We start from the raw sequence: 10,666 nt of genomic DNA on the forward strand, positions 1-10,666 counted from the left end.
TGGTGCTGAGTGGCCAACCAGACAGCGAGACAGGATTAGAGGCCGCTCCTGACATTTGGCACAACACCCAACTGGGGGCAGAGTTAATTTAACAGTGAGGGGTCAGGGGTCACAGGCCTGACCCAACTGCTGCTGGCAGGCTGAGAGGGATATAAGACATGCTTGAGCGCCACCACTCTGTTAGAAAAATATACTACAGAAACAGTCTGCTCTCATAAAATCCACAAATATTAGAACATTATATCATGAGTTCACCACAGATAAAAACATGCAAGCTTCACATATTCAGTAGATGAGTATTGTTGAAAATGATTGTATATCGAGAGAACTTGCAGTGTGAGCGTTTGCACATGCGTGTCTGTGTGTATAAGTGTGTCTCACAGTTGGGTGTGTGATGAGTTCAGAGCAGGAGCGGCAGGGCCTCCTTGGTCCTTCAGTCCTTCAGTCACTCACTTCCTCTTGCTTGACTGCTTTGCTCAGCCAGGCTGAAAGCCGCTCCGTTGTCAGGTTGGAGTGTGCTAATTAGGCTCCAGTTTAATTTTCCAGGATGCTCTACTGCCCTTTAAATGGCCATTTCAAATTCAAAGTGATGGTAATTGTACCGTGGCATGCTGATCTTGTAATCACCCTGGGATTTTTTTTTCTTTTGGTTTGGTATTTTTTCCATTTTCTCTGCCACGTTCTATCTCTATTTGTTTCATCTTTTTTATGTTTTTCTGGACGTTTGTTGCTTTCTGCAGGGATTCAAGCTGGGAAAAGGGAAAACATGTAATCACAATATGGATACATGTGACCTACAGAGGGCAAAATAGTTGTATTGTCAAATGCAAAAGTTAAGGAATACGACTGGTGATATTAGACATTTTTCTTACAGTCAATCAGAAAATACTAAAGCCAACCAGCTCATTCCTCTGTGTCACAAATCTTCATTGTGGTCAAAAACACATCAATGAGCCACACTGTTGGGTGACATGTTCCTTCATGATCATGAAATGGCCACTGTAGATTATTGTGAGTCAAACTTCCATATACTGTCCTGCTACCACAAATACCCAGAAGTGTACTAAATGTATATTAAATCCGCAGGCAAAAATAGTAAATAAATGCAATATTTACTCCTGTTTGAGTAATAAATTATTTAGCCATTTAAAAAATGAAAGTATATATTAATTTATTTAAATTTATATTTAAAGATTTACCTCTTCGGTAGGAACCAACAGACTTGAGTCTGGGAGCTACATACTTACACTATACTACACCAGGGTTAAACAGTGGGTCTAAACTTAATGTCAATTCTTCTGGTTAAAAACTGGCTGGTCTCATGTTGCAAGCTAAAAGAAAAAGCGTAAAAATCTGTGACAGTTCTTCGCTCTATGTTACTGGCACAGTAAATATAACTCCCCGAGGTCACTGGGTCACAAACTCTACTAATCTGCTACAAAAAAGCAATGGCCAACTTTTAATGACACATTCAGCGGGGCAGGAGTGTGCGCAAACTAAGAGAAAAAGCAGAAAACTGACAAATTACACTACTTGGAGAATGTATTCAGGGTGATTAACCTCATGTACATTTTTTCATTTGGCTTACATCCCAGTCTAACTTGCCCAGATTAAACTGGTTGATGAGGAGAGCAGCTGGAGTTATGAGAACACTGGAAAGAAAGAGTAATTTTGATAGCCTCCTGGAAGAGTAATTGGGGTTAATGAGTGGTACTGTAGAAGAGGAAATTATTATATTTGGTCAAACTATGAAAAGTTTCAGTGGCTGACATTACATTAAAAAAAATCCAAAGCGACTCTGCCTAATGTTACAAGATTTCACAAATGTACTAACATGCATTAGCCCTTATAGGAAATGCTTTTTCTTTCAATAATGAGAATATTTGCCTTTGAAAGCACCTCAAATTTTCAATGGGAGGGCATACTTTCTCCATCTGTTTGGAGTCAAGCAGAATTCCTTTTGTCTATTATTATTTTTATTTAAAAAAAACATATGACCACATGCAACTTAATCAAAATTCCTTTAGCAAAATAAAACTTTTAAGAACATAATCAATTTCACTTCCTGAATCTTAATTAATTGCAGCAGGTGCATTTCCTTTTGTTAAAAGTGGAAATACCCTTGCTGTTTGATGCTATTTACTCTTGTCCTGGGCTAGCTTTGCTTTGTCAGGTGAGGTTTTATTTCTTCTTGAAAGGGATTCCTTGAAGTGACTTGGGTGTCAGGTTTGTGACGCTTCCTCTTTTCAATTGTCTTTGCACTCCGAGGAGATGTGAGGACGGGCGGCTCCTCAGCCGTCACAATATTGATACTGTACGATGGCTGTCGAGGCACAAGCCCCTGCCTCTAATCTGCCCTGACAGACCATGCAGCACATGAATGATAGCAGGTGTGACATCACAAATAAGAGAGAAATCAAATGAGATGAATAAAGAGAAAACTGAATAAAAATGAGAAAAAGTTTTTTGGGAATGTTTTGAATTTATTCTTTCATAGAAATGATGGGTAGATGGAAAAGGGATGGAGGCTCTATTGTCAGATTCTGTATACACTATTGTTTTTTTGTTGTTGTTGTTTTATTTCTCTTTTCTCTGATCCAGTATCCATTATCCTTTTCTCCTTCTGTTCTGAGCTGGAAGAGATGGTTGATGGGACGGTGGCCTGGGCCATTCATTGTGGCGGTGTCAGCAGTGGATTTATTTTCTCTTTAGTGTGCAGAGGGAGACACAGGACAGGATGCTTAAGACTGTAGAACAAAGGCATACAATAGACTTCTTCAAAGACACCTTGAAGACACTGATTCATCAGTCAGACAAGGAGCCTGTGGGCAGGTGTCTGGCCACAATGGGTCACTCACAGATACACACACAAGCACACACAGAAAAACAAAAGGCACAGATAGAAAACACACATGCCAGCTAAATCAACTCCCAGCTTTCATTGAGATCCTTTAAGATGGATGGGTCCTGGATGGCACCTTTGTCCCAGAATGCAATATGACCAAAAGCATGAGGCTCTTTGTTAAATTGTAGATCTGAGTCACAACACAGTCATACAATTCTTTCACTGTAAACATTGTGAATACCAGCCAGATGAATGTTGAGAGATTTCTTTCATTTTGGCTGCAATAATTTAATTTACCAGAGTCTAAGGTGACAACTTTGTCCAACCAAAAGCTCAAAACCAAAAAATAGTCAGTTTACATCAGAAGTCCAATGATTATATGACTAATCTATTAGTAAATCAGCACAAGGTTAATCATTTTTCAAGCAAAAATGACAAACATTATCTGATTCCAACTTCTCAGATGTGTGGATTTGCTGCTTTTCTCTGTTTTATATATTTCTAAACTGAACATCTTTGGATCTTAGATTGTTACCTGGCTGATTCAAGATTTGATGATGTCACATTTGACTCTGAGAAACAGTGATGAGCCTTTTTCTCAAAGTTTCTTGATGTTTCACAGACTAAGTGATTAGTCATTGCAAAATGGTTTGATCAGTCAATTACAAAAATAACTTAGTTTGAGTCCTAATTTACAGTGATATGAAACCGAGAAAAGCAGCAAATCAGCACATTTGAGTAGCTGCAACCAGAGAATGTATGGCATTTTTTTTAAAAACAATGACAGATCATTTTCTGTTACTCGATTAATTGACTAATTATATGAGTAAGATTGAGTTAAAATTTTTTCTAGGGCTGGGCACGTTAACGTGTTAATTACTTAACGCCGACAATTATTTTATCTCATGTTAACGCAGTTTTTATTATTACAGAGTATCCCCAGGACTTTTTAAGACCTTTTTAGTACCTCCTAGGATGAAATTTAATACCAGCTTCACGGATGTATAATGGAAAATCTGTATGAATTGTAAGCATGAGAAAATTATTTACAAAGTTACGTGAATTTAATAAAATATTTTATTATAATACATTCATATTTAACACACTATAGCTTTTTGTACTTTGATAAAAGTTAATCAAGGACGTCACTTTTTGTTGAAAAGTGGTGGAAAAATAGGGGTTCAGATTAGGGGGTGCAGCACGATACACTTGGCTCACATACATGATTTACAATACTGGGTTCACATAATTTCCTGCATTCTGCAATCATTTTCTGCACCAATTTATGGTACAATTGTCTTTATTTATATATAGTTACTCAGGTGACAAATCAAAGAATATAATAGAAAGAATATAATGCAGTATTCAGCAGCTTGTGTTTTTAGCTTAAACTTTTTTGGACAATGCACATTTGTTCCTTCCATCTTTAAATTACATTATATGTTTTCTTATTGTGCAAATAAACCTTTCTGAAGTATTTTCATTTGTTTTTTTAACATTTCTTGTTGTAACCCATTTTTCTGAACAAATACTTTAAAATAAAGTGATGGAGACCTGTCCCCAGTATCCACAGTGTAAATGACAACTATGAAATGAATACAATATCTGTGCACTAAGAACTCAACAAAAACGTTGTATGGTATAAGTTGTTACAATTAGTTACACCTTGGCTAGATATGTCAGGGGGGTGGGGGAGGCTGAGAGCAGGCTGAGGACTGGACCCAAATGCAGACGTAGGTGAGGTGGTTGCAGTTCAAACAAAAGATTTTATTAAACAAGTAATAGGTAAAACATAGGTAAAAAATCCAAAACAAAGGAATAAGGTACAAACCACAGATTAATCCACAAGTGCAGGTACAGGACGGAACACTCAACACAGAAGCAAGGACGTGACAAGGACTAAAGAAACAAGCAAGCATATATACACACACACACACACAGAAACTAACGAGCGGGGTGGGAGCATCACAGGTGAAGGGAATAAGCACTAATCAGGCACCGCAGACACACAGTGAATAAGACAGAGTGTAACAGCAAGGAAACCAGACAGGAAACTAACACAGAACAGAATAAAGAATAAACCGAAAAGACTACAAACACAAGCAGACACAGATCCAAAAACAAAGGCAGAAGTAACAAATCATCAAGACAACAATACACTAACTAACAACAGGAACCAAGCTAGACAAAAACACCAGGCACAGAAGACTACAAAATAAAACAGGAAGTGAAGTTCACAGAACACTCATGGACAGATCTACCAAAGTAAAACATGGTACGACTGAAAAATCAGGACATGGGCAGGACCAAACTAAAACATGGAGATAAAAGACTAAGGACAAAGACACAGACCATAAGTAATAAAACACAGAAGTACAACAACCAAGAAAACACTAATCATGAACTAAAGCACAGGACTAAGAACTACGATGAGAGACAAGACAGTTACTAAGAAAACTTAAAGCGAATGAACAAAATAATAAACTAGACTACAAAACTCCAAACCATGACAATATCAAATAAACACAGGAAAAAACAACAGCACAAAACCAAATTCTAACAAGATAAGGTTATGTAATGTCATATAATATGCCAATTGCTTCAGTGATTATTAATTCTATTCTGTGTTTGCATTAAAGGCTGCTTGAAATATAGTATCAGATAGTATTGGCTTGAAGCAAGCAGGGATAAGAAGTTGGGCTCCGGTTTGGGTGACATAAGTTTAATGTGCGTTAACATTAGTTGGATGTTTCCATTCACATAACTTTACTCCGCAACAGTGGCGCAACGCCGACACACAGACACGGTCCTGAATTTCAGACACTTGCCCGTTCTCAGGCGACAAGGTAGCGTTAGCTTGTTAGTGGGCATGTCAGAGAAGTTTTGTTTTCTTTCCTGATAACTGACTGATACATGCTAGAGCTTGTGCACCGCGAACACGCCACAGTCCAGAACGTAAAGCTAAACACTGACGTAAACAGGAATAGGGCTGCAGCTAACGATGATTTTAGTATCCGAAGCTTCGATGCGTCGTTTAAGAAGTACTTTTGCTTGGCGGCGTGTGTCATACAGCAAACATCAGACCAACAATTAGACAGCTGCTTTACAAACACAAACATCACCGGAGTGCTATACAAGTTATACTAAAGGCTCGTGCAGACTACACAACTTTCAGCGTCGGCCGATGGCCGTGCCGTTCATGCAACTTGCCCACAGCAGTCTTGAAGTTCTTGTGGCGTCCACACTACGTGACTGATCGGTGACAGGGACACACACACACTACAGGAGCTGACAGAGGCTGTGTCACCCGACGCTGGTCTCCAAACCACATTTTGTCAAGAAAACACACGTGAAATGTGAAACGGGAAATGAGCGATCCTGCACACGAAACAGCTGTTGTTTGTTATTATAAAGATGGCAATTATAAAGACAAAGAATATGGGTGAAAGGATGGATTAGCACACGCAGGTAGCAGGGATTGTCTGAGCTACAGAGACAGCTGGAGGTGAGTTAAAAGGTGCAGCTCCCAACACCCAGTTAACTCATTACTGTGAGGTTACAACTTACAGCCCAAAAAGGAGAAAACAAATGCACGTGTGCACATTTTCAGCTGAGGACTGCGGCTTACTTTGGCTAGCCTTCAACTCAACAATCAGTCATGATTTCAGTTAAATGCTAAAGTTGCTGTTACTTTTATCTTGTCTGTGGTCCGCTGGCAGAACACCGTGTGCCTTCTGATCAGATGTTGTCATGCTGTTGCAGAGAAGACATAAGTTTCATTTTACGGTGGATGGACGGTAACATTACAGAGTTGTTGTTTTCTTTAGCTTGAAATAATCCCATACTTTGGACACTTTCTGTTTTGTCCCTCACTATTTTCTCTCTCTTCCTCCACTTTGCAAACAGCTCCATTATAATCACGTCGTGTTCACAGCGTAAGCGCGATGTGCGACAGTAATAAATGTCCCTGTGAAACACTGTGCTGTAAAATTAAATGGACTAAACAAAGCATCGATGCAAAGAATTTGTGTCGATGCATTTTATTAATCGATTTTATCGATTTAATCCAATAATCGTTTCAGCCCTAAACACGTTACATTACCTGTACTGCCGTATAACATCAGAGTCACACCAAACGGAGTAAATTATTAAGTCTCACACACACAAAATTAATTTATGACGTTATGGCATTTAATCCTACAAAAGGACAAGATAAAATTTAATACTTTGGTAAATTAAATTTAATACTTTTAAGGCCTTATTTTTGGAATATGAAATTTAAGACTTTTTAAGTATTTTTAAGACCCCGGGGGTACCCTGTATTATTATTTTGAAAGTCCGTTGCTCACTGGCTCTGAATACATACAGTTGGGTCACAGGAGGGGTGGGATGTTGACAGGAGGGGTGGGATGTTGATCAGCCTGCAAGTCACCCACCAAAACAAGCAGCGGAGGGAGGCTTCGGCAGACTACGCTGGATGCAGAATGTGGGAGAAGAAGATGCACAAAAGCAATACAAGCGATCAAATGCCATAGCGAAGTGGATAGCTACACACTGCATGCTGATTAGTATTTGGGAAGATGTCTCAGAAACATAGTCGCTTGACAAGCGCTCCGCAAGTAAACGGCAGGCGCGATAGTAAGCCAACGGCTTCTGTGCGCTACACAGCTGTAGCCCATTTAATTTAAGTTAAAATTATAGGCTATATAACTTTACCTGATAGGCCTTCATCTAGTTTTGCGGGGATGCTCTGCCATTCCCTCCTGTTGATGTCATATTTAGTAAACAGTAATAGATTCTGGAATCTCAAAAACAGCGAGAATCAGTTCAGCTCTCTTCCAATGATTTGTGCTGCGCGTCGCGTACTAAAAGTTCAAAACAATTCAACTTCAGCAGCGGGCAGGCGTGTGCGTGAGGCAACCACTTCACCTCACTCTAACAGGGACACTTGCTACTGAACATAAAGTGTTTATGCTGCTCCCTGATAAAAGAAAAATGTTCAGAAAAAAAACAAGAAAACCGATTTTTATATGTTAACCTGGTATGTTATGTTCATGCCTCTGGACTCTAACTTGTTTTAACAAGCTATAAAAGGTAATGCCCTGGCAGTGGCAAATAGCTTTCGTTTTATATTTGATTTGATTACATTAAAGTTTAAGTCCAGATGTACAATAAATATTTTGTTGCTACTGTGTAAAGGGAATACTGCTGGTAAAAAAACACCTTATTTTTAGTGTTTGCAAACCACATGTTATTGAACTTTTTGTATATAGCAGTACATTTAAATTAAAAGTGTGCAATACACTACTTTAGAAATCATTATTCTATTTTGCGCATAACTATGCAATTAATCGCAGAAAATCATGCGATTAATTGGGAATAAAATTTTTTATCGTTGCCAGCACTAATTTTTTCATGTTATGTTTAAATAAAAAGTTATGTTGTGAAATATGAGCAGTATCACCACTTTTGATATGCTTTAAGAGGCCAAACATGTAGAGGAAAAGTTATAAATATTAACAATATTTCTCTGTGGTGTCATTTTTGTTGTGTGAGATTGTGAAGGCTAAAAAGTATGTGTTTGTACGCCGGGGCAGGAGGGTAAATACAGAGCAGATCCATATCCCGGCGCTGTCAGAGTTTGATATGACAATAAGAGGTTTGCTTGGTCATATTGTGTGCGTCCAAGGCTATTGTGGGGCTATGCAGAAGCGGGTGTGAGTGACAAGGTGAGAATGGGGAGCAAATGTCTGATCAGGCACCATTTCAATTTCAATCCACTATGAACAGGATGCCAGTTCTACTTTAAAAAGGAGTCTTCACTGGACAGCTTTAGGTTGTCACTTGTATTTTCCTTATGACAAATTTTCTATGAATCAATAACATTCAACATTCACTGTATTCATAGTTTTAACAAGCAGTCAGAAAATAGGAAAATGCTAGATTTTACTGTTAAAGCATACGTTTACAGTATATTTGTCTTTGTTTAATTGTATTACAGTTGCAAATGAATCACCATCATGTGCAGCTGACAGTATAACCTATATAGCTTCAGTAATAGTAGTAAAATCTTCTGAGAAAATTATGTTGTTTTTCTCTTACTATTTTGTATCATTGCCAATGTAAGCCCCCCCCAGCTTTGTCCCACAGGAAAGACTCTTGAAATTGTTCATTTACCGAGAGGAAGAAGTTGAAGGCCAGGACATTCTTTTTTTCTGTCAGATTTGTTAAGATTATTCCCATCATGATCCTATTAGCCACAGGGAGAATGTGACTACTTAAGATGGATTTATGGAAAAATAGTTATCCCCAAAAAAACACTGGTTGTGGATGAATCCAACCCCCCCTCCACAGAACTTATTCCCTCTGCAAATTCAATTCAAGAGGCTACATTTGTGTTCTCAAGGCCAACAAGTCTGAAAGTCATAATCCTAGACCACAAGTACCACTTCACGTTCCCAGCAGGCTCCTTTCCTGGAACTCTGAGATTGCTGAGGCGGAGCTGATTTGGCAAGGGATTAATCTGTCCTAGCACCTGCAGTCTCTGTAACCAGCCATTGCCTGGCCCATAGAGACCTCACAACAGCAGGTTATCAGAGGTAAAGAGGTAAAACTACAGAAATAAAAAGAGGTCATATAATCCTTTTCAAACTGTTTCATAAAAATTCAGACATTTTAATACTTTTTTTCTTTTATGTAAATATGAGTCTATAATATTTATTTGTCGACAACATAACTTTTTAGGTACTACATGCCAAGTTTAATCCACAACTCCCTGAACTCATACTGCATTCTTGGTTTGTTAATGAATGAATTCATTCTCATGCACTCATCCTAATGAGAGAGGCTTACCTTCCCCTGCCCTTCCACAGTTTATTTTCCTCAGGTCAGAACCCCAGCTCAAAGCCCCCATGGCTGGCGCCATATGCGAACGAAGCAGGGGGTGGTACAGTGGAAGCCTGCTGGTCATGCCACTGAGCTCAGGTAGGTTCCCCGAGCCGGATCCCCCCCACCCGGGCACCCAGGGGAGAGGAGGTGTTAAAACCTGAAGGGCCTTTGCCTGGTCCCTCTGAGCATGCAACCATCTGCTCCCCGCCCACTCCCAGCTGGCCACCTTTGATCCCACCAAATTTGAGCTAAAACGAGGATGATGACTGAGGTCTTCCAGTTTGCTCTGGAGAAGAGGGGGGAGGAGGGAAGAGAGAGGAAGAGCAGAGGTTCACGGACTTGATATGGAGAGCAACTTTGTGATGACATGGCAATGAATCTCATTTTAGAGAACATGCATTCTCTTTCCCAGATGCATTTCCACCTAAAAATTACACATTGTTGTGAACAGGCATGCGGATGTGTGGGAGAACACATTTGTCATTGACTTGTCTGTGAAGTAAATATTTTACATCATGGAGCCACACTGTGTTCAAGTCTAAGAAAAATGCAAAAAGTCAGATATCAGGCTGTGATTAACACAACATTGCAGGCTATACATGAGAAAACTACCGGTAGATTGTCCATTAATATATGAAAATATATGGAATCCGACCGTTTATCTTCCCTAATGGCTAGGAACGCACTGCGACCATGGCAATTTAATTGCAACATCTCATATCTCTAATTAAAACATGTCTCTCAAACAGATGTAAAATGTGACCCGGGGTCAATTAAAATTGATATCAAAATGATCAGAATTACTCTCTTACACAAAAACATATGGATCAGAGCCAAATGGCTTATTTTCCGTGTGATTAAAAGAGGATTTTGAACTGAATGACCAATCCAGTGATGAATCAGTGAGGGAGCACACAATCAGCATTATGCTTC

At 39.1% G+C, this 10,666-nt stretch overlaps 1 long non-coding RNA gene across 1 annotated transcript; it reads right to left on the reverse strand.

Annotated features, from left to right (window-relative positions):
* Nucleotides 1–2,462: 2,462 nt before the first annotated feature.
* On the reverse strand, nucleotides 2,463–10,016 carry LOC119910100. Its single transcript, XR_005445588.1, has 2 exons — nucleotides 9,698–10,016; nucleotides 2,463–2,747 (listed from the first exon to the last, which is right to left on the reverse strand). It is a non-coding gene; the product is annotated as an uncharacterized LOC119910100 (long non-coding RNA).
* Between the last annotated feature and the right edge of the window lie 650 nt (nucleotides 10,017–10,666).

Source organism: Micropterus salmoides, unplaced genomic scaffold, assembly GCF_014851395.1.
Source record: "Micropterus salmoides isolate LMB-PRFRI ecotype aquatic unplaced genomic scaffold, ASM1485139v1 Ms_hic_scaffold_19, whole genome shotgun sequence".
Lineage (NCBI taxonomy): Eukaryota > Metazoa > Chordata > Actinopteri > Centrarchiformes > Centrarchidae > Micropterus > Micropterus salmoides.